Source organism: Rhipicephalus microplus, chromosome 4 (genome assembly GCF_043290135.1).
Source record: "Rhipicephalus microplus isolate Deutch F79 chromosome 4, USDA_Rmic, whole genome shotgun sequence".
In the NCBI taxonomy this organism is placed as follows: domain Eukaryota; kingdom Metazoa; phylum Arthropoda; class Arachnida; order Ixodida; family Ixodidae; genus Rhipicephalus; species Rhipicephalus microplus.
In genome coordinates this window covers 41,124,352-41,142,304 of record NC_134703.1, presented here as the reverse complement: position 1 = coordinate 41,142,304, position 17,953 = coordinate 41,124,352, and the positions used below count along the sequence as shown (strand labels likewise).

The 17,953-nt window shown below is 45.2% G+C and overlaps 1 protein-coding gene across 3 annotated transcripts in view; it reads right to left on the bottom strand.

Moving 5' to 3' along the window:
- LOC119172611 (zinc transporter ZIP12-like) overlaps window positions 1-17,953 on the bottom strand; it is a 76,435-nt gene that overhangs the window by 44,994 nt on the left and 13,488 nt on the right. The window lies entirely within an intron of this gene.

Sequence of the window (17,953 nt, the reverse complement as noted above, 5' to 3'; positions counted from 1 at the left end):
TCGCACATCTCGAACGTATAGCGAGGTTGCACACTGGCGTCAAAGGCTGCTCACGTCATAGGGCGCGGAGGAAAGGTTATTTATATATGTTACCGGATCTCTAGAGTCGAAAATAAAAATACAGTCCGTTTAAGGTGAATGACACGACGTTTTTTTTTTTCACAAGCTAAAATGCAAAAACAGAGCAAGCAAAATATTCCTAGCAATGAGCGATAACCATTTGTGATTGATCTCCACTTTCCCGAGCAGCGTTACGTAAGGCTGCCACAGGTGAACGTGTGCAATTCAAACAGAAGAGGCAAGCAAACGTGGCATTGTAATGTATATAACTTCATGCTGAATTGGCTAAATAAGCACGACGCCTCGCCATGGGAAGCAGGGTAAAGTGATTTCTAGTTTGTTTATTCACGTCCAAGGTGCTGATACGGTCATTCGTTGAAGGGTGATGTGGGGCGCCACTTGGGCACCGAAGGAAGAAACCGTAATACCTACCGATATATCATCGATGAAGCAAGAGTCATAGGCAGGAAAGCACTACTTACTTATAAACATAGAATGCTCGCTTGTCGTGTCAGCGAAGTATTTCGATTACTATTGCAGTGGTAACTGAATACAGCCTTGCTGGTGCAACTGTTACCTGCAGCTGTATTACACGAAGCTTGCCTATCCATCACCCCCACCTATCAACCTACTTCCCGCCCAAACTGAAAAACACGCAGCTGTGTATGCTTGACTTCGCGCATATTGACAAGGAGACAAGACCTTCATATAGGCTGCCGGAAACGGTCCAGTGTAGTCTATGGCAGCCTCTCATCTGGCTGTTGTAGTCATGTGCACGGAACGCTGACCGTATTCTCCCCCATATCGGTGAACCGTGTACCGGCTTACCGGCTACTTAACACGGGAAGTTTGTAAGTGCATCACATATACGCGTTGTCATAGTTAGCAGGTCAGCTGCTATGTTCACGTTTTCCAACATGTGCATTTAGCTCCGCAGAAGCACGTCAAGCTATTGGGATAGCCTATTAATTCCCAGAGCGCACAGCACTTTAGAGACATCTCATCAATCTCGAAATTAATCATCACTGCGGCGCTGGGTTCGCGTGACATGATAACAAAAAAAAAAGCTTCAAGTTCGTTAACTCACCAAGTCGTTCCGCATAACGGGCCCATCTGTGCCTAAACTTCTCAAATTCCACAAATAATAACAGTGCAGTAGTATTAGGTGGCGCCATTTGGGCTCGAAAATGGGTGCGTTCACTCGCGTGGACTTCAGCGTTAGTTTCGTGATATTCTCGGGGAATGTTCGACCGTGTTTCAAGCAGGCTGGGAGAGTGACGACGTTGCGACAGCGCCACCCCTTTGCTCCTGATGTGCGACGGCTGTTGCGTCATGAGACGGCGCGTGGTGGGGAGAAGTTCCTGCACGCCGTGACAGCGGTGGTATAGGGTCTTCGTCAAAAACAAGGGACCATGCAGCGCCGACGCTGTTTGGCCTCGCTTAGGCAACCGGAATTTCTCCTGTCAACGTTCGCTGAAAGGCTTTGTGCCCATTTTTCCAATCGCACTGCACCGAAAAATAACCTGTCATCGACACATCGAACACGGGAATGCAGTTTTTAAAGGCATCCTTTGGAGAAGATGTGCCTCCATTTAGAGACTACAGCAAATGCGTTAATTAGTCTTTGCAAAGGCAGAGCGGTGTTTTTACGCTATAGCATATCTACGGTCAACTATAAACCAGTCATTGGTACCAATACATGTTATGAATTGAAATATTAGCCTACGTACTGATGTAGCTCTTAAGGTTACCTTAAGGATACCACAAGGTTACCTGGCTGACTACCCCAACTGTGATAACTGCCATTGTGTCGAAACTCTCGAACATGCCCTGTGCCATTGTCCAGACTTTGAAGAAGATCACCGGACTCTGCAGCGTGCCTTAAGGAGGCTGAATGACCGACCCTTTACTCTGGGGAAGACCTTGGGAGTGTGGCCTTGACGTACTTCAGCCCAGAAAGCCACACGAGCCCTTCTACAATTCTTGAGGCCAACGACACTGTGCGACCACCTGTGAAACCTGAACGGTGTGTGTGGTGTGTGTGTGTTATGTGCAATGTGTATCTCCTCCTCTCTCCCTCTCTCTTTTTCTTCATCATTCCCCTCTCCTCGTGCAGGGTAGTAAACTGAACTTAGTCCAGTTAACCTCCCTACCTTTCTGATATTTTCTCTCTCTCTCTCTCTCTCTCTCAAGGTTCCACAAGCCTTCGGAAGCGATTATCGTATTTTCTTTAGCACATTTCATGATTTCCATTAGCACAAGTGGCCAGTCGCCGGAGCTGCGAAATCTCGGCATGCGGCGCTGTTGTTCACGAAGACGCCGTAGCATGATTGCCAAACGCTTTCTGTTCTCCAAATCAATTACATATACTACAAGAACGCTTGTCCCTTTGCATATATCAGCAGATGTAGATATGCTCACCAATTTTTTTGCTGAAGTTGCCAGCAACCATATTTTTATCTCAGTGTTTTCCACTTCCACTGACGAGCCCTGTTTTGGAAAACGGAATATTTATGGCAATCTCGGCGTACCCGGAAAGAAAAGTGCCGCACGTCGCAATCTTGCCGCTCCGGCAACCGGTCACTTGTGCCAATTTTTTTTTTTTCTTGGATACCGTGCGTATTATTGCACCTCTTATAGTTAAATTCAGGAACAGCTTGAATAAAACTTGAAATATGATAAAAGGTTCCCATGTTGGGAACGTTACCGCAAAGGCTGCAGACGCGCAGTCCCTATTAATCGCTGCGCTTGGCGGCATGGTTTATTGTTATCATGATAATCACCATCATCAGCACGTTATACGTCTAATGCAGGGCGCAGGCTTCATCCAGTGGTCCTTTCTTGCGCATGACGATTGTGTTTTGTTTCTGCGAATTTCTTGTTTTCATCGCCCTGCCCTACGAAGAGCCTATACCTATAGATTGCGTTTCTCTCCATTGACGTGCTTTTTAAATATGTCCAGGAGAGCGTGACCAGACACCACTCAGCTTACACAGATATCTTCACGGCATCCCTAACAAAAGATGCCGATAATATACCACAGAGGCTTCCAAGTAACAGGCGTCGTTCTTATTGTTCCACCAACAACACCAGGCAATTAAAATTTCCTGATGCCGACTCCACGCATCGCTTTCAGGTCTCCCTCGACACGCACAGATGCGCCGCTTCTTTATTTCTTTTCCGGCGCTCACGTGTTGGCCTTCATATTGCGAAAACAACTCTTCCTGTCTGTTTTCATTGTTTGTCCAGTGAGTTCGTTACAGACTTTGTCCAAACACAGGGCCGATATAGAGCAGGCGAAGATTTCATCATTAATCGCAGAAGCGTCAGCTTATTCTCTTTCTTAAGACACTAATTTTTATTTCTTTTAGAACGACTAATGTGTCATTCACAATTAAAAATATATTCTTAGCGAGGCAATGTGTATTGTCCGTTGAACACGCAAACTTCAGCCTTCAATTTATAAATCTTTATTGCTTATTCAAACACGCCGTTTATTTCAGCGACACTCTCTTCCGCTGTATTTCATCGTTTCGAAAGTGATTGACAGCCACCACGCCCTGTGAAAAATGCCGGGCTTTAAATAAAGTTTGTTAATTTAAATAAAAACGCATGCGATATTTGCCAAGCATCTTGGTTTCTGTAGGAGACTCTAACTCCTTTAAATGCTTGAAATGTCTATGGCGTACATGTAAATAATTGCAAGTGAACACGTTACAAAATAGGTATCCTGCCTTCTACAAAAGCGGTATTAGTTTAGGTAAACGTTACGATTACATATGGTACATGCAAATACGGCTGTTCCACACAGGCGGAACATAATTATTGTCGTTTGTGTCTTTCATGAAAATTTCAAACACAAACCACTTCTTACTGCTTATCCAAGAATCAGGAAGTAAGATCTAAATAACAAAAAAATGCTAGGCCTGCACGCTAGGCGCAGAACAGTCACAGCGAAAGCTAGAAGAGCGGCCTTTCAGAGCCCTTTTCAAAACACTCATTGGGTAGCTACGTCAAGCACTCTTTCTTGGTACCCACTAGGGCATTAATAATAAACGTTTGGATAGTAGGCCAGCATTCACTGTGCTTTTTTTTTTCGTCATAATTCTGAGAAGCGTGGTATTCGCTAAACACTTGCAAGAAATTTTATGCCAATTTTTCATGCAGTGGCTGACGACAATGATGAATTATGAATTATGGCTGAAGTGAGTACGCGTCTTAGTTAATAGGGAAACAAGAAAAAGCTTTTGTGGCGGTTTGTAGCATTGGACGGCCCACTCCTTGCGCTATTCGCATTGTGTGACGACTGGTTGTTCTTTATAAATGCTTTATAAGTCGTATTAACGCGATTGCTTTCCCGATATCAAGCCAGCCTAAGGCAAGTTTGACAACAACTCACAAGCAAAGGTAGCTCAGTGGTAGAATACTGGGCTGGCACCAGCGGACCCGGGTATGAGCCCCACTGTGCCATTGGTGCTAGGTCGTGCCTGCCTAAGGCAAGTTTGACAACAAGTTATAAGCACCGGCGTAACTCAGAGGTAGAATATTGACCTGACATGCAGCGTACCCTGGTTCAAGCCCCACCGTGTCATTGGTGCAAGTTTTCTTTTTCTAATTCCGCGCGATGTGATTACGGACACCGGCGGCGGCGGCGGTGGAGAACTGCGCGTGACCCAAACAGTGATCTTATAACAGCTTTCGCTGTAAAATATTTTAAACATATATTCAAGTAAACACAAAGTAAGTCTGATCCACCCATTGTTTTACTAATAAGAGCGCTGAAGTGAATTCTTGTAGCCGGGGTATTAGCGTCTTGGATTGGGCTACTTTGTACATACTGATACTGAGCGAAGAAACAGACCAGTGCATGTTAACTTTCTATTGGCTTGCTTTGAGAACAATTGTGAATATGGAGCATGAATTCAATGTTGCCATTTTTACTTCAAGTGCACAGAATCAGCTGCCGCACTTGCATGAATGCGAACGTCTTGTCTCATCTTTCGTCCTACCGATAATGCGACGCCTTGGATAATCTTCTATGCAGTAATGTTTACTTGTGGCACCTCACATTTCTTGCGAAAAAGAGAGTGAAAGACGGAACCTGTTTGCAGCAAATGCATTTCACCGGTTAGTAGAGGTAAACGTATAAGGGCAGCCGTCTCTGTTTCTATCTTTTCGTGAATGAAGTACTTGAACGTTTATATATGCACATCTTGAAAAAAAATTTCGCTCGCTGGACTATACATAATCATACACCTTATTACGGCGATGCGCTGTTCTAACACATAGCAAGCACGAATACCATTTGTCACATTCACGGGAGCGCCGCTGCTGCAATTTGTCTTACTATATAAATAGAAATCAAGTTCCATACAACACGAGCGCTGGACATCGTAGTGCACATGATAACCCTAGGCCAAAATATTTTCTTGCGGCCTTTTAATTCTGGGCGCCACTGACTTCGAGTTATCGGAGTAGGCAATCTTGCGTGTGAACGGCCATCTTACTCGCGCGTGAAAGCTACTTCAGCGCGGGGCCGCCGCGGCGTATGCCGCAACCGGTGGGCGCGCGCTGGCGATTCGCTCGGCCGCCGCCGTTGCCGACCGCATAATCCCTGGCCGCTGCGACGGGGCCGGCACACAATATGCGCGCGCGGCTGCAAGTCTCTCGCCGACCATGGCTATGCGTTCCACTTTCGCAACGGGAGAAATTACGGCGCGAATGAAAATTAACGCGGCGTCTCGGCGTCCACAGAAGTGTGAGCTTGCGCCATCGCTTCACGTATGAAACAATGGAGCGTCGCTATTCGCATGGCCCATTTGTTTTGGTAGGGCTTCGAATGACGGGGAGGTGATATTTTTGCCCAAGCGCTCGTGGACACAGGACGGCGAAAAAAGTGGAGCTGCCTTTGAGTGACTCAAAAATTATGATATTTTTTTTGCGCATAGGGCTTAATTGGACTCACACTCACGACAAGTTTACTCAAATGTACTTATGTGGACTCGGAATGACTGAAATTTACCTCAGCCGGACTCACTCGAACCCTAATTTAGTAGAATTTTACTCAACTGTACTCACTCTGACTCAAGCTCACCGAAATGATCACACATTTGCATTGACACTCAAGTTTTGATCCGAGTCTAAGAAAATCTAAGCAAGCCGACGCATGACTGAGTTTAACGATCAATGGTCCTGGATGCCTTAAAACACCAAGAACTGTTGCGTTGGCTCTTGCGAGTGACTTCGAATGTAACGTATTTAAATACAAACAGGTATCATATGAGGGAAGCTGAGGACTATGTCCGTACGGGGTCTGTATACGTGATAACATGCAGATACCAGTCCCTCACTTCGACTCACCTCTTTGTACTTCCAAGAAGGAAGATAAGCAAGTTCGCTGTTGTCAGTTTGTGGCTCGTTCGGGCTTTACACTGTGTCCTACACGTGCGATGGCTTCGAAATGCTAAAATCTGGCCCCGACCATTACCATATGCAGCTTCGGACATTGCCTTCGCAAAGCAGTGACCTCATTCCACTTTTTTTTTCTGTCTTGTCCGATAGTATAAACAAGCACACACTGTAGGCAGGTAAGCGACCCCTTTGTTCCGGAAGACCGAAGCAGTGTCGTAAAGCGTTCTCGCCCAAAATGCACCGCTTATCGCGGATCGCAGGAAACTCGCACGAACCAGCAAGGCAACCACTTATTAGCTAGTCTAAAGCGGTTATCGTTCTCAGCAGTCCGGGTTGCCGATTACACCAACAAGACTCAAGGCCTGACCGCCGTGTGAAGAAGAGGGGCTCCGGTGGGATTAGTCTCCCGACCCCAGTATAAGGACGCACAATGAATTTTTGTCTCTTTCTTGTCATTTCATTTGTGATGCGCAAACCTGCTTGACAATTAAAAATGAGTGATCAAAGACCCTCAATTCTTCACGGGCTCGATTGTAAGTATACCTGGTTTTCGTTCTGTTCCTTACAAGGTTATACGAGATATTAGATTATCACCTTCAAATCAATATTCCTTTTTTTTTAATAAATTGAACGTCGCTCACACCAAAATATAGTCAGGGTGGTTCAGCCTGGTTAGAATATCACGTAAAAGGCTATTTGTACCGCACTTATAAACCATGTCTCTGCAGCGGAAACTATAGGGAAGGGTGGAAAAGGAAAACACGAGGTTGAATCTAAAAAAAAAAGTGCAGATTGGTCTGTTTGGTGCGTCGTTGCGGAAGGAAAACACAGTACGCACCGGAGCAGCAACAAGGGCGAAGACGACACAGAGATGAAAACAGTGAGGTAGCGTCATTTTTACCTTAATTCTTGTTTTCATGCGTACGTCATTTCCTTTGCGCAAGGTTGAATGCACCCAAGCGTGTGAAAGCGTGTTCCCCGTTAACGTCAGCAAAGAAGTATACCACGTCGTCAGAGTCATCGATGCCGCCAGGAAGCTTTCGGATGCATTTGTATTTTAGTTCGTTGCAGTTTCCCTAAAAAAACAACAAAAACACGCGCATTCTTATTCCTTTACGTGTGATTACATCACTAGCTGCTTCTATTTACTCGAACAGTTGTGCTAAGAGACCATGTCGTTTCTCATTATACCAAGCACTTGCTGAGTAAAGTGTCATATCAACGTGTTTATTTTCTTGCATCTTGCATATAGCTACCTTATTGTCAAGCACGACCGTGCGAGAAATAACCTTTCTTTTTTCAATTTTTATCGAAGTTGCCGATTGCCCGCATTTTCGCACTGCCAATTCACTCACGGCCGAGAAATAGCGGCTCAAATGTGTCCCGCTTGTCCTCCCTTGCGAATCGTCACGACTCTCATCATGCGTATAATAGATGTGTATTCTAGGTTCACTTAGTTTATTAATTGCACGACATTCAAATGCTCGGGGTATCCTTCGTAATAATCTTTAGCTTTCCATTAGTGTATTCCGCATCGCCAACGAGGAAAAGCTGAGGGTATACACTACATTGGAAGAATGTGCAACGCTCGGCGAAGAGTCCTCCAGTGCATCATGGGTGGTAATGTACTGCGGCAATAAATAACACCCGTGCAGACATGCAATTCTCTCAACTGACGCCATAGTTTTCCGTCAACGTTCGGTGGGCTCCGCGCATTTCTGGCAGCATCATTTCGCTTCCCGCAATTTTTCATCCCGCGCGGACAGAAGGGCTTCGCAAGCAAGAGGTCGTGTCTTCTTTCACTACATCATTGTAACCTAAGTTAACAAGCACTTCCCGCGTCATCACCCAACACGTCTATGTAGGGCTGAAATACGAGTATTTTGCAGCAAGGTTATGTCAGTAATGATGGAAACCCAGCAATACAATGGTCTGGGTGAGGCCATTAGCACGTAATGAAAGACTGCGCGCAAACCAAACGGGTAAACATAATGCGAAAGACATTAGTGCTATGGACGTTCTGTTGGCTTTTTGCTGCGTGGTCGAAATAAAAGTATCATTCTAGTTTTACTTTCTATAGCGTTGTTTTTGTGTTCTTGTTGTTGATCTTGTTGATGTTTTTGTTGTTGATGTTGTGTGTGTTCATGTTGTGTTTTTGTTGTTGATGTGGTGTGTGTTCATGTTGTGTTTTTGTTGTTGATGTGGTGTGTGTTCATGTTGTGTTTTTGTTGTTGATGTGGTGTGTGTTCATGTTGTGTTTTTGTTGTTGATGTGGTGTGTGTTCATGTTGTGTTTTTGTTGTTGATGTGGTGTGTGTTCATGTTGTGTTTTTGTTGTTGATGTGGTGTGTGTTCATGTTGTGTTTTTGTTGTTGATGTGGTGTGTGTTCATGTTGTGTTTTTGTTATTGATGTTGTGTGTGTTTATGTTGTTGATGATGTTGATGTTTTTGTTGTTGATGTGGTGTGTGTTGATGTTGATGTTTTTGTTGTTGATGTGGTGTGTGTTGATGTTTTTGTTGTTGATGTGGTGTGTGTTGATGTTGTGTTTTTGTTATTGATGTGTGTGTTTTTGTTGTTGATGATGTTGATGTTGTTGATGATGTTGATGTTGTTGATGATGTTGATGTTGTTGTGGATGTTCTGTGGTGTGTTGTTGATGATGTTGATGTTGTTGATGATGTTGATGTTGTTGTGGATGTTCTGTGGTGTGTTGTTGATGATGTTGATGTTGTTGATGATGTTGATGTTGTTGTGGATGTTCTGTGGTGTGTTGTTGATGATGTTGATGTTGTTGATGATGTTGATGTTGTTGTGGATGTTCTGTGGTGTGTTGTTGATGATGTTGATGTTGTTGATGATGTTGATGTTGTTGTGGATGTTCTGGTGTGTTGTTGTTGTTGTTGTTGTTGTTGTTGTTGTTGTTGTTGTTGTTGTTGTTGTTGTTGTTGTTGTTGTTGTTGTTGTTGTTGTTGTTGTTGTTGTTGTTGTTGTTGTTGTTGTTGTTGTTGTTGTTGTTGTTGTTCGAGTGTACTACAACTGTGAGGCGCCGTTACGTGTAGCATTTTGACGTATTAGCACCATCTTCCTGTGCCATCTTGATTTCCATGTGTTTTATAATTTTACATTTTTACCACTGCCGTAGCCAAAGTGGTGGATGGTTGGGAGAGTTTAAGCTCTCAGCCAATTTTTTTTTTCTTTTTTGCATGTGCATATATGCACGCTCACATACAAAGTCAAGCGTGAACATAAAGTATATAGTTGAACATCCCTCCCCTCCCCACTCCCGACATAAAACATTTTTAGCGACGCTAATTTTTATAATACGTTTCTCACATAGAGTGCGTAGCAGCATAATCTGAGCATTGTTTTCATTTGACGCCTTACTATGTAGTTGGGGCAAAGCAACTCGTTGCTCTCCGTGAATTAGCGATGGCAATTGCGTCCCTTGGCGAGATAACACGGATATATAGTGCCAGCAGCTTGCCATCACGCATGCATACTTCACAGCTTGAAGCGTCTAACGAACATCGCTCGATAGGGCCAAGTGTTTACGGAATTTCGCAGCAATATCTGTAGTGATATCATCACCAAATGTGCATCGCCTTCGGCAGGCCGCACGCTTCTTTGCGGTGTTCAGCCAGCTCCAGGGCGTAAAAAAAAACCTCCGTACGTCCATAGGGCTTCACATTCCTTCCGACCGAAGAGTACTTCCGGCTAGTGGCCAGAGCGTACCTGCGAGTGCAAGCGCAGATTATGCGGTCATCGATTTCCCGCTCAATTACCACGATCCCGCGGTCGCCAATTGACGGCGCACAGGAGGAAGTACGCATCAACGTTGACGCTATCAGCCACACTCATTACGTAATTCTACCACGGCTTTGCTGACTATATATAAAGGAGCGTCATGTGTACGCGCGATTCATAGTTCTCGCTAAGTCAGCTTCAGCGCAGGACTCTACTACGTGTCTTCAGTTCTGATCACACGTTTCCTGCTTCCTTGATTATAAGAAACGGCACCTGTTGTTTATTGTTCTCTTTCCATTAATAAATTTTAAACTAATACCAAAACACGTGTGCACTTATGTGCACGTCAATAAACGCCGCATAGTTAAAAATTTTCGTGTGCTGAGCTGCCGCATGGCTCATGATTTTATCCTTGTTTTTTATTAGTTGACTCGTTCGTTCAGCAGACGTCTCCCTTGAGGTTCTTTAAATAATTCACTGTTGTCGCCTGTCTATATATAGGACTGTTGCAACATTATTTGGGAAAACTTTCGTTTGCCTTTTTTTTTTCAATGCACTATCACCAGTCAATCTTGTATAATGTTATATCTGTGTTAAATCTCATATTATAGATGCGTCTTGATTCGCAGTCTTCTTCCTCATACCGCTATTACTTTCCTTTTATATATAGCTTCGCTCTACACTGTCCTCTTTCCTTTCCATCCGAAAACTTTATATCTTCCGTACCTTTTATCACAGTTTGTCAATAATCAAAGAGCCACAACTTATCATGTACCTCTTCTCCCCATATATACCCAAGAAAGGGCTACGCCGCGCAAGCGCGAAACGCGGGGTACCTGCGGCCACGGTGATTAGAGCGCCAGCTTGAGGCCAAAATCGTCATTTGTTGAGTCTTCTTAAATGCAAACAGTTTCGCACGTGTCCGCTGTTTTGTACAATCCACGTTCGCAAGTAGTCCGCTGCATATTATTCCCAAGCGCTGCTCGCCCGTAACAAGGCAATTAAGGTGTTGCTCGTGCCGGCTCAAGAAGCTTGGCATCCAACGCTGACGAGGACCTCCCGCTGTGGCACCCCGCTGCTCTGCGTTCAGTGACCTGAGATCACTGGAGACCGGAAGCGGAGAAAGGGATCAGAGATGTAGGGCGCAGAGGTCGATGAGGCAGGGCGTGTACAGAAGCAGATATCGGTCACCACTTCAGCTGATAAGGTTGCCGGCTGGAAAGCACATGTAGTACGCGGCTGTGCAGGTCAAGAAAAGAAAAGAGGCATGCCTTTGCAACAACGATGACGACTCGGCGATGCCAAGACGAAATCCCTAGGGTTCTTGTCAGGCCGCTGCAGCAGCTGGAAGATTCTAGAAGTCACCGCCTGCTTGCTATTTACTATTATCGGCCAGACTGTGCATGGGGCACCTGCTTGTATGTTCTTTACGGAGCACCATCTCACGAGACACTCTGTAACCGTGCGAGACACGCTAGTACCTAGAAGAAAGTATGGAATATAATATAAAGATGGTAACTTGACTTTTAGAAGGCGCGTGAGCGTATATAAAACTAAGCTTGCTTGGTTTTGTTTTCCTTTTGTTTTTTTCTCACACAGGTACACCGTCAGCTTCGCAGAACGCGCACCTTTTCGGTTGACGTCAGGTGAGTGCAGCTTCAGTCACGAAGTACAGTACAAAAATAGAATAAGACATGAAATTAGATAGCGAGATGCGGCATAAATGACATGAGGAAGAGAGGGGGGAAGTTGGAAGGTAAATATACAGTTTTCACTACACACGTCACACGCCCGACTTACCACAACTTTGTGAGAAGGCAGGGGAAAAAAAGCCTTGTTAGCCCCGCCGCGGTGGTCTATTGGCTAAGGTACACGGCTGCTGACCCTCAGGTCACGGGACCGATTTCCGGCTGTGCCGGCTGAATTTTTGATGGAGGCGAAGGTGATGTAGTCCAGTGTGCTCATATTTGGGTGCACGTTAAGGAATCTCGGGTTTGTGGCGGCTGCATTTCCGATGGAGGCGAAAATGTTGTAGGCCCGTGTACTCAGATTTGGGTGCACGTTAAAGAACCCCAGGTGGTCAAAATTTCTGGAGCCCTCCACTACGGCGTCTCTTATAATCATATGATGGTTTTGGGACGTTAAACCCCAGAAATCAATCAAATCAATCAATGGAATCTCGGGTGGTCGAAATTTCTGGAACCCTCCACTATGGCGCCTCTCATAATGGTATGGTGGTTTTGGGACGTTAAACACCACATATTAGTGAAAGAAGAGCCCTGTTAGGGTATGCGAAGGCGTGTTGGTACGAATCTATAATAAAACTTCAGCACGCGAAAGTTACTCGGAAAAAGTGACAAAAAAGGCCGTCCTGCCTTGTCCATTTTCCAGTGTCCCTTCCGTGTGCTAAAGTTTTATTATAGAAGAGACCTGAAAATGCTCTCGGTGGCATCTAAACTAGTTATGCATAACTGAAATATGCACGCTTCTGAATTAGTTAGGCTCGTTTTCACGAAAGCCGACTGATCATTACGGGTACATATAGTTTGAGCTTGTATTTTTTTTTTTCGTGTCCCATTGACAGAATAGCGTTTTAGCAATAATTTTTGTAGTAAGTTCACTCATCCACCGTGGTGGTCTAGTTGCAATTGCGCTAGACTGTGGACCATCAAGTCGCGGTATCGAATCTCGGTCGTGATGGCCACATTTTCAGTGGAGGCGAGAATTCTCGACACTCGTATGAATCTCAGGTGGCCTAAATTTCTGCGGCCAATCACTACGGCGTCTCTGACATTATTAGCCTGGTTTTGGGATAATATTCATTGCGTTCTAAGACGACGTTTTATGCGCTCTTTCCTCTACCTCCTCTTTTCTTTCTTTTTTTTCACATTTGTGGCTTGCAATGGAAGATTGAAGCGGAGGTGTTAATCTTTTCACTCTGATTATCGTGTTTTGTTCGTTTTTTCTTCGATGCCACTCGTGCGCGCTCATTTGCATACCTGCACGCCTCGGCAGTTCTCTCCGCCAACCTTTCCTTCACCTTCGCTTCATTCTATGCATCCAGCAGTCGCGGCTTCTGACTCGCAAAACGACTTCTGACTGTTTACGCGGAAAACGAGAGACGCTCGGCGTTTCGCGCCGTTGGAACCGCACGCAGGTCACTAAACCCTAAACGCAGGCAGCCTATATCGGAACACATATTGCGGGGGGCGAGAACCTTTGATTAGAGCCGCTAAACATGCTTAATAAATTTTGCAAGGTGGGTTTTGAATGATTATTCGGCGCCACGCGTGGCTAAATTAGCTTTTACTTTTGGTCAACATAAATTTTAGTGATATTTCACACGTGTTTCGTACAACATCACCATATGTGCACTGAAAATTACTGTGTGGCTCAGTGACACTGTCGCTGTTCATAAGTGATCACATTGTTCCTATGGATATACCTAAGGCCATGAAATTTTCGATGTATACACTAGAGGGAACTCTGGCGCTAGTGTCAATGGGAGCTGCAATGCACGGCGCTTCAGCGAGCATGGGAATCATGGGTACTACACAGATTTGTGTAGTCTTCGTACTACTGGCTCTGTTTGGGTTCGTGTTTTGTCACGAAACAAAACTCGGGAAATGTTCAGCAGTTGCGTTTCGTGAGCTTAACCTCTTGGGTTTGCCATTTCAAACGATGTAACGAAGTTCAAAAGGGTTAGTTTTTTTTTTCCTTCGAAACAAAATTGAAACAGCAATTAACGAAACGAGAAGTGCGATTTGAGGCCTGCAAGTATGAATACTCTGCAAATTCATGTACTACCCTTCTTTACCATGGCGGCTGAACGATTGCAGGGCCAGAATATTCTCTAGTTAATTATAGAAAACTCTATTTCTAAAACGAATGGAAGATGACAGCCATCTTTCTTTTCATCTCACTCTATTGCATTCGTCTCGCCCTGAAAGTTTCGCCCGTCAATGTGCTTCTGTACGACCTCCGTGATCGGAGGAAATATAAGCTTTCTCCACCTCGCGTTGGTTTGCAGGGTCTGCGTGATCAGCCACCTTTGTACAAATGATGTTGTCGTGTGATGATGTAATCACGTCACTTCACGCGATGACGATATGAAGTTTGTAATCGATGACACCATCGGGTGATGATGATTTCGCGCATGACACGTGTTGACGCCGCTGACGCAGACGGTGACTTTTAGCTTTTGGTTGGGCACCTAGGACTTTCACCTCGCAAAAACGAAACGCGTACGATGGCTCGTCAAAGTGAACCAAAGTTCTTCGCACTTCCACGCAACGCGCATGATCTCCATACACCCTAGCAATTGTTACAACGTCTGTAAAAGTCTTTCGGTCACGCCAAAATAATTATTATAAGGCCTACTTGCGCGTTTCTTTTATTGAAAACCGCACGTTCGCGATATTCATATCTAGGAAGCTCTGTCACGCAGGCCGTTCGTGACCTGGACGTGCCGGGAGAATCGGAGATGACTTTGAATTACGGCGGTGAACCAAATAATGACACGTAATGTATATGACAACTATTGCTGCGCAACGAAAAGGTGCCCGAAAGGGGGCACCCCTATATTTAGAGTTCACTCGAGCTACAAGCCATTGCGAGTGCAGCTGCCACGTTGCAGCCATTTTGTAGCTGCTCATGTTTTACCACACATATATAAATAACTTCCGTACGTGCGTGGCATACTTAAAGCCACTTTGTGTATCCATTGCGTGTCGCGTAAAGAATCTGCCGTCGTTTACTTTCGAACTTCGTCGTTCAATCGCGAGATCTCCAACCAGCAAACAGGCCCCGGGAACACGCCACCACATTTTAAGATTCCATAATCTCTTCGAGAGAATCACGTAATATTTTCGCGAGCTACAAGACTGCAAACATCCGGCTCCTGTCAAGGCACGGGCGAGAGTGGATGCCTCCAGCGCTCTTCTGCCAGCCGGAACGTTTTCCGGTGCTATGTTGAATAACAAAGGGAGAGAATCGCAACTCTTGCCGGGGTAAACCATTTAAATCTCTTCGCTAGCGTGCACGATATCCATTAAAATGCAAGGCAGGGGCAATGCTCTCCCTCCCGATTATCCTCTAAACTTGCACAGCAGGTTTACCCTGTTTCTGAATCTTCGATTTTTATAAGCGACGCGTGCCAAGAGTAGTGAAACTACAAGTCGCACGCATATTACTTTCTCCGCCCTCGATAAAAGAATGCCTAAATATATAACTTTGGCTGCACGAGATCGCCAAAACAAATTTTCAGTTCATTTTATCGAACCAATCTAAACCAATAGAGGCCCGCCAGAGTAAACAGGCTTCCTTCTTCACTGCATGGGTGTGTAATGCAGAAGCAAGAAAAAGCAAAACACAAGAAACAGGCGCAGCAAGTCCGCAGCAGTTCGTCCACTGGCTTCCGGTAGCAGCCCGAGGCAAACACTCTTTGGATGTTTCTTGTTTTATAGGAGAGCACGCGCAACGCCCGGCTAGCGTTACGTAGGAGTGTGGCGGAAAAGATCAAGAAAATAGGCAAGAGACAAAAGAGCAAAGCAATAGATTTCCCTCGCTGTGCGCACGAGGAAACGTAGGGTGCAGCTGGCCGTGCGCCGCGTGTTACGGCGCTTGCTGTCAGCGCACCGGCTACGCTGTTTCGTTTGAAGAGAAACAAGTTTAGAAAAAACGAAGAGACCTGCGATGGAGAGTGGCTCGCGCTCTCCCCGTTTTTTTGTTTTTGTTTTTGTTTTGTTTGTTTGTTTTTGGGGGGGGGGGGTCATGCCTTCGCTTATGCGTCTGTTTGCTCCTTTCATCATTGCGAAACATATACGAGGAAAAGCGACGTTAGTCTTACAGCTTTGTTTACTAACGTGGCACTGAAAATAAAGTTCAGTAATGAACACGGAGCTTTTCTCGTATAACCGCTGTTCATGAGTAGTGTACGCGGGTAACATTAAATAGAGAGAATGAGGTGGAGAATAGCGTAGGAAAGGAAGAAGACTAAAAGAAGAAAGTCTGGTTCGCTAACCTGTATGCAAGGACCGAAAACGAAATTTGAGGTGTTTTTTTTTATTTCTCCCTCTCTTTGTTTTGAGGCCCCGCCGCGGCGGTCTAGTGGCTAAGATGCTCAGCTGCTGACCCGCAAGTCGCGGGATCGAATCCGGGCTGCGGCGGCTGCATTTCCGATGGAGGCGGAAATGCTGTACGCACGTGTGCTCAGATTTGGGTGCACGTTAAAGAACCCCAGGTGGTCGAAATTTCTGGAGCCCTCCACTATACGGCGTCTCTCATTATCATATGGTGGTTTTGGGACGTTAACCCCCACATATCAATCAATCAATGAATCTTTGTTTGGAGGTATTCAAAAAGAAAGAAGCATGAAAATGCTAACCGAAAATCGAGGAATAAAATTATGGGGCGATATATCCTACTTGTTGTAACAGCATGCATAACCTAACAAGCCTCAACGGTAAGCGGTGCTCTGAGTTTTCTTAATTCGTGCTTTCATTCTAACAACTGTTCTACGTTTGTTTGTTTTTTCAAGGCACAAACAGGTCACTCGGTGTGTTTTTCTACAAATTTAAAATGCTTTGAGGCACGTAGAAGATGCACGATCTTTTCATCACAACGTCATGCCACGAGTACCATTGTCGGTTCATTCAGTTCACACGAGTAAGATTTGGTTAATGCGACACCAAGATGGTGTAACGGTATACTCGTGCAGCTACTACATTAGGAGTCCGTTAGCCCCATGCCTACTCCAGGCAATAGGCAATACTTCCAATAATGGCCGACGCATAGGTGATGGCGAAGGCTGTGTATAACAAGGCGCAAGGCCCGGAGATGAAGTTGCCTTGACAGATACATTCTTAATTACTGCGCGTTGAAAAACAACGTAGGCAGGTATGCGCTTGAAATATGGACAAACAAATGCTCCCGTTGAGGTCATTCCCTCCTTGTTCTGCTGTATTTAAGTGGTGATAATAGTTAAATGCATCGCCTGCGTTGAATGCATCTTATTTCTCCTTCTCGGAGCCAAGGTGGAGGGCGAAGGCGGGGCAGAGAACTTCACGAGACTCAAGTCTCTCCAGTTTCAGGCGCTGAGTTGTGCTTTCACGGGGATTACAGAAAATTCTGTCCCTTTCTTCCTGATTTAACCACTTTTCTCCGTACATCTCCTCGCTTTTTAATATATTATTAAATGTCCTCGCACTTTCGCTCCAGTTTGCTACTTCACTGTGACGAGTTTGAACTGGATTAAAGTGAATGATGGAGAAAATATCAAGGCACTCATACATATATGATAATCCCAGCCTGTTCGTCACACTGAAAAAATAATTAGTAATAAATAATTCTTATTATTTGATTATTGCTTGTACAGTCTCGTATCAATGGAGAGACTGAGTCGTGCCACTGAGCGTATCAGCTTACAAGTGAACGCATACAGGTCATAAACGGCGTAACATGAACGTGCAACAAGCATCGATATCGATTCAGATAGCAGCAGGTGCAGGGTCGGCTATCGAGGCTGAATGCGATTGCAGACCAGCGTCGTCCATTTGTAGACCCAGAAAGCGGCGCGTGTTCCGGTCTCCCAGAATCGATGGCCTCTCTTCCTGGTTGGTCGGTGGCTTCCGGTCGTGCCTTTGTCCGTTCGCACTGACCTCTTTTGCCGCGCTGGACGCTGGGAGAAAGCAGTGCGCCGCCGCACGAGCCCCACCGATTTGCGCCGTCGTGCCTTAA